General features: G+C 33.2%; 1 pseudogene; it reads left to right on the top strand.

The window, feature by feature from the left end:
• The first annotated feature begins 2,499 nt into the window (after positions 1-2,499).
• LOC120216996 lies at positions 2,500-11,106 on the top strand (annotated as a pseudogene).
• The last annotated feature ends 1,130 nt before the right edge of the window (positions 11,107-12,236 follow it).

The raw sequence follows: 12,236 nt of genomic DNA, 5'->3' as shown, positions 1-12,236 counted from the left end.
ATAATGAAAGATGCTAAGTCATAAGGTTCAATGGCCAACACACATTCAATAAGCTCCTTGATACAAATTTAGATTCATTTATATTTTGTCTTACTAAAATTTGTGGATGATTAAACAGAAAATAATGATATTGTTGTATGGTGATTAAAACCAATCATATAATGAACTACCACCTCTACTGCAAGCAATGAAATTTTTATCCTTAAAACCATTATAAGATCTTATACTCTTCTTGTGACCATACTTCACGGAGAAGTTATCCTTGTAAAAAGAGCTTTAGTGGCTTATTATGGGCTTCCAAGTCATATATTTAAGGATTTCAATTTTGCAAACAATGGTTTAAGTCGATGAGACTTTTCTGTATGGGGTATACAAACACATCCTGATGATAGTTGTCCCTTGTCTTCACTATTGTTAAAAATGAATCGGATGCAGGTTGGAATTTCTTTCTCTCTCATTTATGTTTTCATGTTATCACTCAAGATGAGGTTTGCATAATATCATACCGTTCTTCTAAGTTGTTAGCGATAATTTCTAGACCAAAAAATAGATAGGCACATCCCCATACATATATAGATATTGTATATGTCATATTGACTCTAATGCTATGAAAAGGTTTAAGAACAAATAGATAAAAATAGATTATTAACATGGGTAACTAATACATTATTTTTTATTAATTATTTATGTTTCATTTATGTTTTCCTTTTATATATGTAAATCTATTTTTTTAGGGTATGATTTACTACAACCACACTTCCGTGCACGACTAAAAAAACTAAGATATAAATTCCCAGTTGAATCCCTAGGGAAAGATGGTCACAAGTATATGATGATTAGAGTCGACGTTATGACCATATGACAACCAAACTTGTCTAATGTATAAACTCAATGCTTAAGGAGACTCAATATTTTTCGAAAGTAATTATTGTTAGGAATACTTACTTCAAGTTGGATAAAATTTGGGCATATAAAAGTTTACAAATAGAAACCATGATCAATGAAGGAAAAAATTGAGATCTAGATTTGAAGAAGGCAATGCAAGAAATAAAGCACATGAAACATCAATGTTTGTTCATAATTTTGCTAGACTTGATTCTAATTACGTTGTCTAATCACCTATTTGACCACATGAGGGAGATAATTCTACCACATACATTAGTAATTTAAATATAAAATGGTGTGATTACGATCGATTTCAAGCTTTTAGATTATTATGTGCTTACGACGCTACATGTATGCATGTTAATGTTGAACCATACTTTTATGTTGATGATTGTTATAGCCTACACACTATGCATAACTTATACAATTGTGAGTTTAAGTATCTCTCAAACAATGCTTATTGACCTACACCAGTTATTTCTAAAGAATGGTTACCAAATCTAGAATCACACAAGAAGTTGAAGGATCGACCTGTATTAAGCCGAATTTGTACTAATATGGATGATCCTCTAAGAGAGCAAGGTCTACCAAAATTTCGTGGTTATTATAGAGGTGAAGGCCACAATAGAAAACAATGTCCGCATTTTCTTAAATATTGACATGGACGATAAAACTTTCATAATTGTGTTTGTTCATGTTTTTAGTTGTACTATTTTTAACTAAGTTTATTTACTTCTCTAAATTTTTATCTTTTAGTTCATATTTTTCGAATTGTACTTTTTTATGTGTTGTTTATGTATTTTCAACATCCACTTTAATTCATACATAATTACAAATTATTCATAAATAAATTTACTTAATACAATAATTACTTAATTAATAAAGACAAATTCATACATATATTTAAATCATAAAAATAAATATTTTTCATATTATTTTAATATTTTAACCCTTTATACAATTCATTTATTACATCGAATTGGTAAATCTTCATATTTGTCTTTCGTCATCTTCATCTTCTTCTCAAATTACATACTATTATTTTTTTTTCATTTCTCTCCAGAAATTGTTTGTTACGTCTGATTGGTAAGTCTTCATTCTTCTTCTTCTTCTTCTTCTTCTTCTCTATTTTCATCATCTTCTTATTCTCTTCTTCAACTTTCTTTCTCTGTTTATATTCCTCAACTATCAATATTATTGTCTATTTTAACATCCTCATTTGAAGAGGAGCTCGAATCCAAATCCTCACAGTTAGAGTCGTAAAACTCAAACATCGTTCGTCAAATTATACCCAAATTGTTCTCACTAATTCATGATTTGATTTTAATAACTTTTCTCACTTCTCATATAAACATTATTAACTCACTCCTTTATATATATAAAAAAACTCAACCTAAGCGTTGGAACTCGTCACTCCCACTTGATTTAAAATAATGTGTATTTCATAATAAAATATAAAACTAATGCCTATTTTCCAATATTTGAAAGATATGTGCCCAAAAGATATTTTTGTATATTTTAGTGACCGTTTTTGAGTTTACCTTTTCTATTTTATTAAATATTTTTTGTTTCATTCATTCAATCATATCTATGATTACTGGTTTACCGGGTTAGTTTTGGTGGTTGTTCTACTCTCTAATAGCTCTGCCTTCTCGATCTCTCTTCTTCTTGTCGACAAAGCATAATGTTTTCAGATTCATTTAGACTAGTTTAATTTAATTGATTATTTTCCTTTTTGTAGCTTTGTTTATTTCTGGTATCTCGTGGTTTCCATGATGAATCATTGAATTGTGACGCGTTTGTCCGTTTCAAAAATATTTACGTTTATATCACATATATTATTGTATATATGTGAATTTAATCTTGTAAGGCGGTAGAGTTTTTTTTTTGGTTTATCTTTGCTTTTCGAGGTTTATCGGCGATCTGTGTTTTGAGTGAACCCGAGCTTTTAGGCTTGGGGAACTGAGGATCCGAAACGCTAATGGCAGGTGAGAATGGCAGTGATGCTGGACTCCACTCGAATCCTTCTTATTTGCAGAAATTAAGACTCTACGAGACTCGCTCGGTACTCTTCATCTCTCATCGTATATAAATACCTGTATATATACAGCTATACACTTGACCTTACATGTATCACTTTGCGTGTTTATACTTTATACGGCTGTTGGTTAATTAATTTTGGCTTGTTTGCTTTGATCACTGTAGTTGCTTAATGTTTTTCCCTTTCTTATGGCGACTTTGTACTAAATTATTTATTTATTTTGGAAATTTTGAGCATAAAAGATGATTATGACTTGGGCCTTCAAAGCTTCTATGTGACATGGTCTGATTTTGGAATGGTTTGAACCCTTTTTTCCATTAAAATTTGAAATATTTAACAATGGGTATAAAATTTCTGTTTCAGAAGAAAGAATAGCCTATTAGTTCTTTGGGATGTAGATTGAGACTTTTGTCTTTTGAAATCGATTAGAACTGCTTGTAATTTGCAATACCAGGTTTAATTGAACAGTTTGACTTCCGTTGTCAAACTTTTGATTGTTATCAGCAGTGAGGTTTAGCATGCATTCGGAGTTCTTTACATATACCGTGATCAGAACCTTTTAACACTATTAATTGGCTTATTATAGTTGGAATTTCCTTTTGTAATCAGTTCTCTTTAATTGCAATCATCTCCTATTAAGGGTACCGTTTTTCTGAGTCTCATAAATTTGGTTCTTTTTTCCTGAGATTCTATATTATCAGACAACTTTTCACCCCCTTTTTCCGCTATATTGCTGATAGGAGGAATATGGCTGCCTTTTCCTTTTGCTCTTAAATTTCTTTGGGCTGATAATATGTGGTTGCCATCTCAATTTCAAAATATTGATACAACGTTCATGCATTCCTTCTGTGCAACAGAATTTCTATATGATTGGAAGAGACAAGAATAGAACTCTTTGGAGGGTACTAAAGATTGATCGATTGAACCCTTCCGAATTAACTGTTGTTGAAGATTCTACGGCATACTCGGAAATTGAATGCTGTGATCTGTTAAGAAGGATACACGAGGGAAACAGGTCCTCAGGTGGACTTAAATTTGTGACAGCTTGTTATGGAATTGTTGGTATGCGGTACCTATCAGGATCTACACCTTCCCTCTCTTTCATTCTTGGTATAAGCTAATTAATTTATCCCTTTTTAATTCAGGGTTTGTGAAATTTTGGAATCTTATTCCATGATGCTGATCACCAAAAGGAAGAAGATTGGTGCAATTTGTGGCCATACTATATATGCCATCTCCAAGAGCGAGATGATTCCAATTCCAAAATTTCCTATCCAATCCAATATGGCTTATTCTAAGAATGAGAAAAGGTCTTTTGTCAATTCTGCATGTAAATGTAATATGTCCTTGATACTTAGAAGGGGACCTGAGATTATCACTGAGAGTATTCATTTTCCATTTGTATTTAGATGGGATGGTTTTATGTGGTGGTTATTTATCTTTTCAATTAGTTATGTTTTCCGGGACAATAATTTGAGTTCTGGAGTTCTGTTTTAAAGTTAGAAGAGTTCCATGGTGTGGAGGTAATCTCTATTCCATTTTTGTTGATACACCCTTAATGCTATACCATTGACAAGGCCTTTTGCAATTGAAGCACTTTTTTGGTTAAGTATCTTCCATTTTTTTATTTTTTTATTTCATATTGGAACGGTTATGTCAGTTTTCACCTGTTTAATGTTGCATCGTCTTAGTTAATATCATTTATAGGGGCTACTGCAATAACATGTTGAATGAGACAAGGTATCATCAGGGTTTCTGGGGGAAATTGCAATCCCTTGCTTTTATTTCATTTTTAAATTTTAAGTGGTTGTCTTTATATCTATTCTTTCTCAATTCATCAAATATTAAATGCATTAACATGTTCCACCTTTTTTTTTCTTTTTTTCTTTCCCCTGTTGACGTAGGTACAAGAAGCTCCTTTCGACGGTAGATCTCACAAAGGACTTCTTTTTCAGCTACACCTACAATGTCATGCATAGTCTTCAAAAAAATTTACGTAGGAATGAAACAGGGCTTGTACACTATGAATCAATGTTTGTTTGGAATGAGTTCTTAACTAGAGAGATTCGCAATACTCTCAAGAACACTCTATGGAATGTCGCATTGGTGTATGGCTTCTTCAACCGGTATAATACACTTCAGTCTTTTTCTATTCATTTATTTTTTTGATAAATGATAATGGAAGTAAGATTTGCTGGAAGATTGTTAAGTTCTAGTAATTATATTATTTTCTTTCAGTTTCTATGTCTGTTTTTCCGCTTAAAAGATGTTGCTTTAGAGAAATATAGATGCTATTTATTTATTTTAATCCTCCTATTGAAAAACAACTATCAAATTTACAATTTCTTTGGTTACTGGAGTTCCTTTTCAATATTCTTAAGGAGCATAATTGATCATCAATGTGGTAACTAAAGATGAATTAGGTTTTTTCTGTCTCAACCTTTTACTCCACGAGTTTACTACAAATTGTTTCCATTTGTTGCTAAAGTTTAGATCTAATGTTTATTGTTTCCCTACTTTGATATCCAGTGAAACATTTTGTCTCTAGCTAGAGTTTTTTCTTGACTCTAATTGCAAGACATTCTCGTCATTATGCTGGGATAATGTTAGATGCTTTACAGCAACTGATTGAAATGCCTGATGGATCTATTGGAAGTTCTCTTAACCGTTTCATTTGGCTTACAGTACATCTGGAGTATTAACATCGTGTCGGTTTCGTTTGTCTTTGTGGTTTCACTTTGGTTTTTTTTTGGTGCTTATTTTGAGCTCCGGTTTGTGTTGCTCCTGTGAGATAATAAATAAATTGTTTTCTCACATACTCTCTTTTGATTGACACTCTCACTTTTCTTATTTTTCATCTATTGCATAGATACCTTAAACGTGGAGTGAATGAGAAAAGTAGAGTCGCAAATGATGTTGAGACAGAACAAATTGTGTTTGAAGATGTTAATGAAGGGTGCCCTTCACAAATAAGTTCTGTTGTCCAGAATAGAGGCTCTATCCCACTTTTCTGATCTCAGGAAACTTCACGCTTGAACTTGAAACCTGATATTATATGTATAAATTCTTTCTCGTTAAATAAAAGCACACAGAGAAATAAATATGCATTTCTACATAGTAACTACTGCAGATTTTTCTACTTTTGCCTTTTGCTTCCAGTATCAAAGAAGGATCCTAATTATGAGGCCACAAGACTACATTTCGAAGATACTGAAATGAGATACGGAAATCCAATAATCATCTTGAATTTGATAAAGGTAGCTTTGCACTGATCATTTTCCAGTTTCTATAAACTTTGTGACGTTCCTCTATCTGCAATGGTTTCCTGATTCATTATGCTTTATACTCTTGTGATTAACAGGGGAGTGAGATGAAACCTCGCGAAACTATTCTTCACGCGGAGTTTGCAACAGCCATCAAGAAACCTCGTGAAACTATTCTTCGCGCGGAGTTTGCAACAGCCATCAGACTTATTAATAAAAGCTTATCCAAAGAGAACCGTCTGAGGTTCCTTCACTGGGACCTAAAACCACTCCAGAAAGTAGTTAAATGCCCCACATCCCCATTTCTAAGAAAAATTCTTTCTTACTAATCTTTTCAAGGTTTGTTCATTTAATATAGGTTGACCTTTTTATGCAGAGCTACAAATGTACTGGCACTACTAGGCAGAGTGGCTGATTATGCATTAAACTTAACAGGCATATTTTACTGTCAAGTAACACCAAATTGTACACAAGATAGGTTGTTGACTTTGTCTTGCTTAGTGTAAGTTACATTAATGCTGTTTGGCTAAACCATATTTTATAAATATAAACATATGAAGATCCTTTTTCCTAATTATTTGTTTTCCTGATCATTCATGTTAACTATTTATGCTACTCCACAGGCAAAATTATGAGTCCCCGGCCAAGTCTTCTTCTAACAAAACTGATGATATTGATAAGTTTGAAACAGATGTTGCTAATGACAATGAGAAATGTAGTGAGACCGAAAACATCCCATGTTTCAAACTGGAGTACTCAGAACCAACTGCATTGACTGTCTTGATCGCACTAATGTTGCTCAATATGCCTATGGATTGGTTGCTCTTGGACGCCAGCTTCATGCTATGGGCTTGACTGAATCCCGAACTATGGATCAAAATATTCCTTTTACTGAGGATTTAATGGGAGTTTATGAAACAATGGGTGGAACACTTGCTTTACAGTACAGTGGTTCTGCAGCTCACAACAAGGTATCCTGATGACAGATTTAAGGAGCTTTTGTTATCATTCCAAAATAAATTGATGATGATAAACATTATATGATTTTCATGTTGAGTAAATGTCCCATACATGGTTAAGAAATTAACTTTTAGGATTTTAAGATGGCAGAGTATACTTTGGAACTTGTGTTAAGAATTTGGAATGGCTGAACCAGTACCATGACAATAATGCTTACTAGTCGGGTGTCAGAGTGCTTGAACTAAAACCTTTTGGTATAAGGCCCTGAGTACGATTCAGAGTGCTTGAACTAAAACCTTTTGGTATAAGGCCCTGAGTACGATTTCTTACTCTTCAGTTTCATGTTAAACAGATATTTTGCCAAAGGAGAGGCCAATGGAAAGCAACAACTCAATCCCAGGAGTTCCTTAGAACTTTGCAACGTTATTATAACAATGTATACAAGGATGCAGAGAAGCAAAGTGCCATCAATTTGTAAGATAAAAGCGATCCTCGTTCTTCATTTTGTAGTTCTTCACATATGGTACTTAGGGTGCGTTGGTAGGCATAGAAGGTCCAGCACAACCTCATGCTATCAAATACTCTTATACTTCTTAATGGTGGTGATGGTTAACCATTAGCCAATGCAGGTTTTTGGGTAACTTTCAGCAACAAGACGGTAAACCAGCGCTCTGGGAGTTGGATTCAGACCAACACTACTGTGTGGGAAGGCATGATCCTAATCTTTGTAATGAGAATGCTTGGGATATTGAGTTTCTGAATTCCAAATACCTTTTATACCAAATTTCCTGTGTCAAGTAATTCTTTTAGACTATATGCCACCATATAATTTTAATTCTAGATATAATATGAGGATGTCTTCCAATATTTTATTGTGCTGAAAGTTGTGTCTGTAAATCTAATCTCTGAATTGCAAATGCTAGTTATACCAAACTTCAGATTCCAAAGATTTCTTTTAACTACATGCTACCAATAATTCTAGTTCTAGATATAATATGCATGTTTTCAGCAATATTTTTATATACAATCTTGTATTTGTAAACCTACTCTGAATTGCAAATACCTTGTTTTCCAATTTTCCTTCTGACTATATGCTGCCAAATAATTCTAGTTCTAGACATAATCTGCAGAGGTTTAGCAACATGTTGATGGTTTTATGGACGATGTTGTGTTTTAAAATCTTTTAGGTTTTATGGTTTTACCACAATGATTGTTTTGAAAACTGCATTTTCTTTAAACGGTGCAAGTTTTTGGTGATACCAATATTCTTTCATCTGTTTGTTATAGATCGGTAAAATATATTTTTGACTTGATGTTTTAATGCCCCCGTTTATTATCCTTACCCAACCTTTCTTGCAAAAGTAGTTAATAAGATCATTTTCAAATATATCTGTTGGCCATCTTTTAAAAGATCACCGTCAGATGGCAACATTGTCGCTGAAACGGACTCTCCCTTGGGTGAATCAAATATTGGACACCATCAGCCTTTGTATGAAAATAGAGAAACTCTGCATGGTCTTTCTGAGTCCACGCCAGAAATCACAACGTCTGAAATTTCTTATTCCAGGTGCGTATATGTATATATTTTGTTCCAGTTATAGTATCTTACCGATTGTCTGTTGATATAATGAAAGAGAAGCTCTCAACTTAAAATTTCTTCTGTGACTATAGTTCTTGCATAGATTTAAAATGTTGGCATCTAAAGGTGCCAACATATAAAATTTAGAAATTTATTGGTGCCTGTACCTAGGAATTATGATGACAGACCATCTTTAAAATAATTTAACTCCAAGAATGTTTGCAGGCAACTTTCGGAGAAGAGGACCAGGTATATTATGATGAAAATGGCAATGAATGTAATTGCACTAATTTCGATCTGGAATGGCTTTCATCATCAGGAAATTCATGTGATGAGGATATATTTGACAGGTAAACAAATTCATCTTCAGTTTGATTACTTTAAAAATGCGGGATGCTTTTCAGATAACATTTTTCTTCTCTGAAATCAATTATACCAATCAGTCAAATTATGTGTTCTTTCCTTTCACGGCTAACACCGCACCATTAATTTGAGCAAAAGCCATCTTCTTTCTGTTGATTATTTAACAAAGGGAGGTAGATAATAACATATTTGTCATTGTGCTGTAGGCTAATGACATAGGAGAACTTTCTTATTTACTTTCTTTTAGGTGCTTGTACATTTGTTGAATAATTGCTTTCACTTCTGGAATGAACACATTTATAGTGTTTAAACTTGAATAGAAAAAAAAAACTATTTTAGACATCTCGACCAGAGATGGAAAATTTCTTTCAGAAAATGAATGAAGCTACAAATACGTAAGCATTTAGACCAGAATATAAAATCTGGAACACTTTTCAACATGTCCCTCTGGATTTTTATGTCTCCCTACACTCGCTGTCTGGCACCTTTCCAAATTTACTCTTATTTTTTTTAAATATATTCCTAATTTACTTGCACTTGAAAAATTTTCGTTAGACTTATGAAATCACATGAATCTGTATTATTGCTCACAGGTCTACGACGGGGCTATCTTCTGAAAATATTGGTGCTGAACTAAATGTTAGTATGACTACATCTCCAAGTGAGTCCGGTTCAAGCATAAAGGTCGGTAATAACACTTCTATAATTTGATTAACAACCATCACTTATATGAACTGAGTTGCTGGGCGTTTGCAATAATGCCCAAGAGAGGCTCATCATAATATATATATATATATATGGTTTAATATAAAATAAGTGATTGTCTCGAAAAACATTTTAGTACCTAAAGAATTTTTCGTTAAAAATAGATGTCTAACGTTTTCTCCATTATCATTTTAGGTGCCTAACGTTTTCTTCGTTACATTTTTAGGTGCCCGACGTCAACCATTCGTTAAAATCACTGTTAAGTGACATGTGTCACATTCTGATAATTTTAAGAATTTTTATTTAAAATAAAAAATATAATTTAAAAAAATAACTTTTTTCAAATCTTAAAAAAAAACTCAAAACTTTAAAAAAATTCATTTTAATCCCTTTGCCATTATCGGTCGCCACCAACATTGTCAATCGGCTGAACACCCAACAACTTGTGGTCGTCCAACCACCCACGACCAAAACCCCCATGCTTTAACAACCGATCGAAAGCCCACAAATGGTGTAATTGAAAATTTTTGTTTTAGGGTTTTGAAACCATAAAATTCCCTTAGATCGATCGTGGTAATCGGTCGTTTGCCATTTGGTCGTTTGTGGTAGTCAATCTTTGGCCGTCGCAAGGGAGGGGGAGAAGAAAAGCGGGGGAGAAACGCACATATGATGTTGTTAACAAAGAAAATGTTAGACATTAATTTTTAACGAAAAATTCTTTAGGCATTAAAACATTTTTCAATACATAATTCAATCTCTTATTAGCATATATATATATATATATATATACACACACCGTAAGCGAAGATTGTTTCCTTGGGGACTCGATATACAAATACATGATACAAATCAAAGTTGATAGTATAATTATAACATAACTTGAATATGATTATGATACGACAATATATATGTATACACACACGTGATACAAATTATCTACAAGCGAAAGCAATATTTTTGAATTTATTCATAGGCTTCTAGGTTTCCTATATATCCATGTGATATTTTCCTATGCCATTGGTTAACAAGCCTGCTTTATATGTTCAGGGAGGGTACCGAACTGCATCTGAACTCAATATTCTGGATGAATTTCTGGAGGGCTTTGTGACTTGGGGTAACTCATGGAGATATGCTTACTCCTCTAAATTTTACATCGAAGTAGCTCCAAGACAAAATATTTCCCAACCAAATTGAACCCATCCAAAGGATGCGAGTTCATTTCGGTTTAAATAAAAAATGAGATTCAACTGTGAAAGAAGTGAGAGTTGTGACTTGCGTTGAGGTTAACGCTGGTGAGACTGCCCTGAGAAGAAAAGAGTTGTGATTTCTTCCGATGAAAAAAGTTCAACTAGGGGTACCTGAACAACATGGTAAATTTCAACTAGGGATACAATCAAGCAGGCCGGAGATAGGTTTTGAAGGAAGCAGAACTGGTACATAGCTGTGATTTCTGTGGTTTCTTTTGGATCTTTGACCAACCTAGTCTGCAAAAGACTGTAAACGTTAAACGCCACAGGTTTCTTCCCGTAAATACTTAAAATAGATGATTCCTTCTTTTGACATTATTGGCATGCTTGTAGTACCTTGTACGTCATTAACTTTTTTACGGAAATACCGTATCTGCTTTCAAATTTTATCCCTTGTAGACTTCAGAATCTGGCAGCAACAGTTGGCAAAAGCCATAGATGGCCTGATTGGTATGCGACTAACAACCATAAGATCCTCCTTGAGAGTTTTCCCAAGGTAACCTATTTTTTTGTTATATTGAGGGAAAACGTATGTTCTAATAAAAACACACGAATTTCAAATCGTAGTTGCGATGTATTTTCGGTCATTTCGAGTCTTTTGTAATTGTGGCCGTTGCTATTGAACGCTATTACGGTTATAACGAGTTCATATTCTACATGGAACGAATAGAAGAACAATAGATGAACCTTAATCTAGCAGGGAGTCCGTGTATTTAGGGATGGATTTAATTACTTCATATTTAAAAAAAAATAATCTTATATTTCTATTGAAACTACAATAAAGCTAGTGGGATACCTTTCTTTTACCATCACATATGCCGCGTAGCTGAAGAGCCATCCGTGCTTTTCTTTGTTTAGCAGGAATACCGATGTCAATCTCACTGATGCATACGATAAATGGTTGGAATGTTTGACTGGCTCCACGTATTACATACTCAAAACTGTTTACTAACTCTAGATTATTCATAAAGTATGAACAATTTATTGTATATTGAAACATTATGGAACTCAACATTGGAGCAGTATCTTATAACATCTTGAATCTGTTAAGATAAAGAGTATTGGCGAATAATTTAAGAATGATAATCTAAAATTTTAATTTTCTTTTTTTTTTAATACATAAAAATTTTATTTTTTTTTCTTTTTTCCTTTCATTAAACTAAATTTAACCATTTTTATAACAACGGAGATAC

The sequence above is a fragment of the Hibiscus syriacus genome, unplaced genomic scaffold (assembly GCF_006381635.1).
Source record: "Hibiscus syriacus cultivar Baekdansim isolate YM2019G1 unplaced genomic scaffold, ASM638163v2 tig00110174_pilon, whole genome shotgun sequence".
In the NCBI taxonomy this organism is placed as follows: domain Eukaryota; kingdom Viridiplantae; phylum Streptophyta; class Magnoliopsida; order Malvales; family Malvaceae; genus Hibiscus; species Hibiscus syriacus.
The sequence above is the reverse complement of the archived record's forward strand: the minus strand, read 5'-3'. Positions and strand labels throughout refer to the sequence as shown.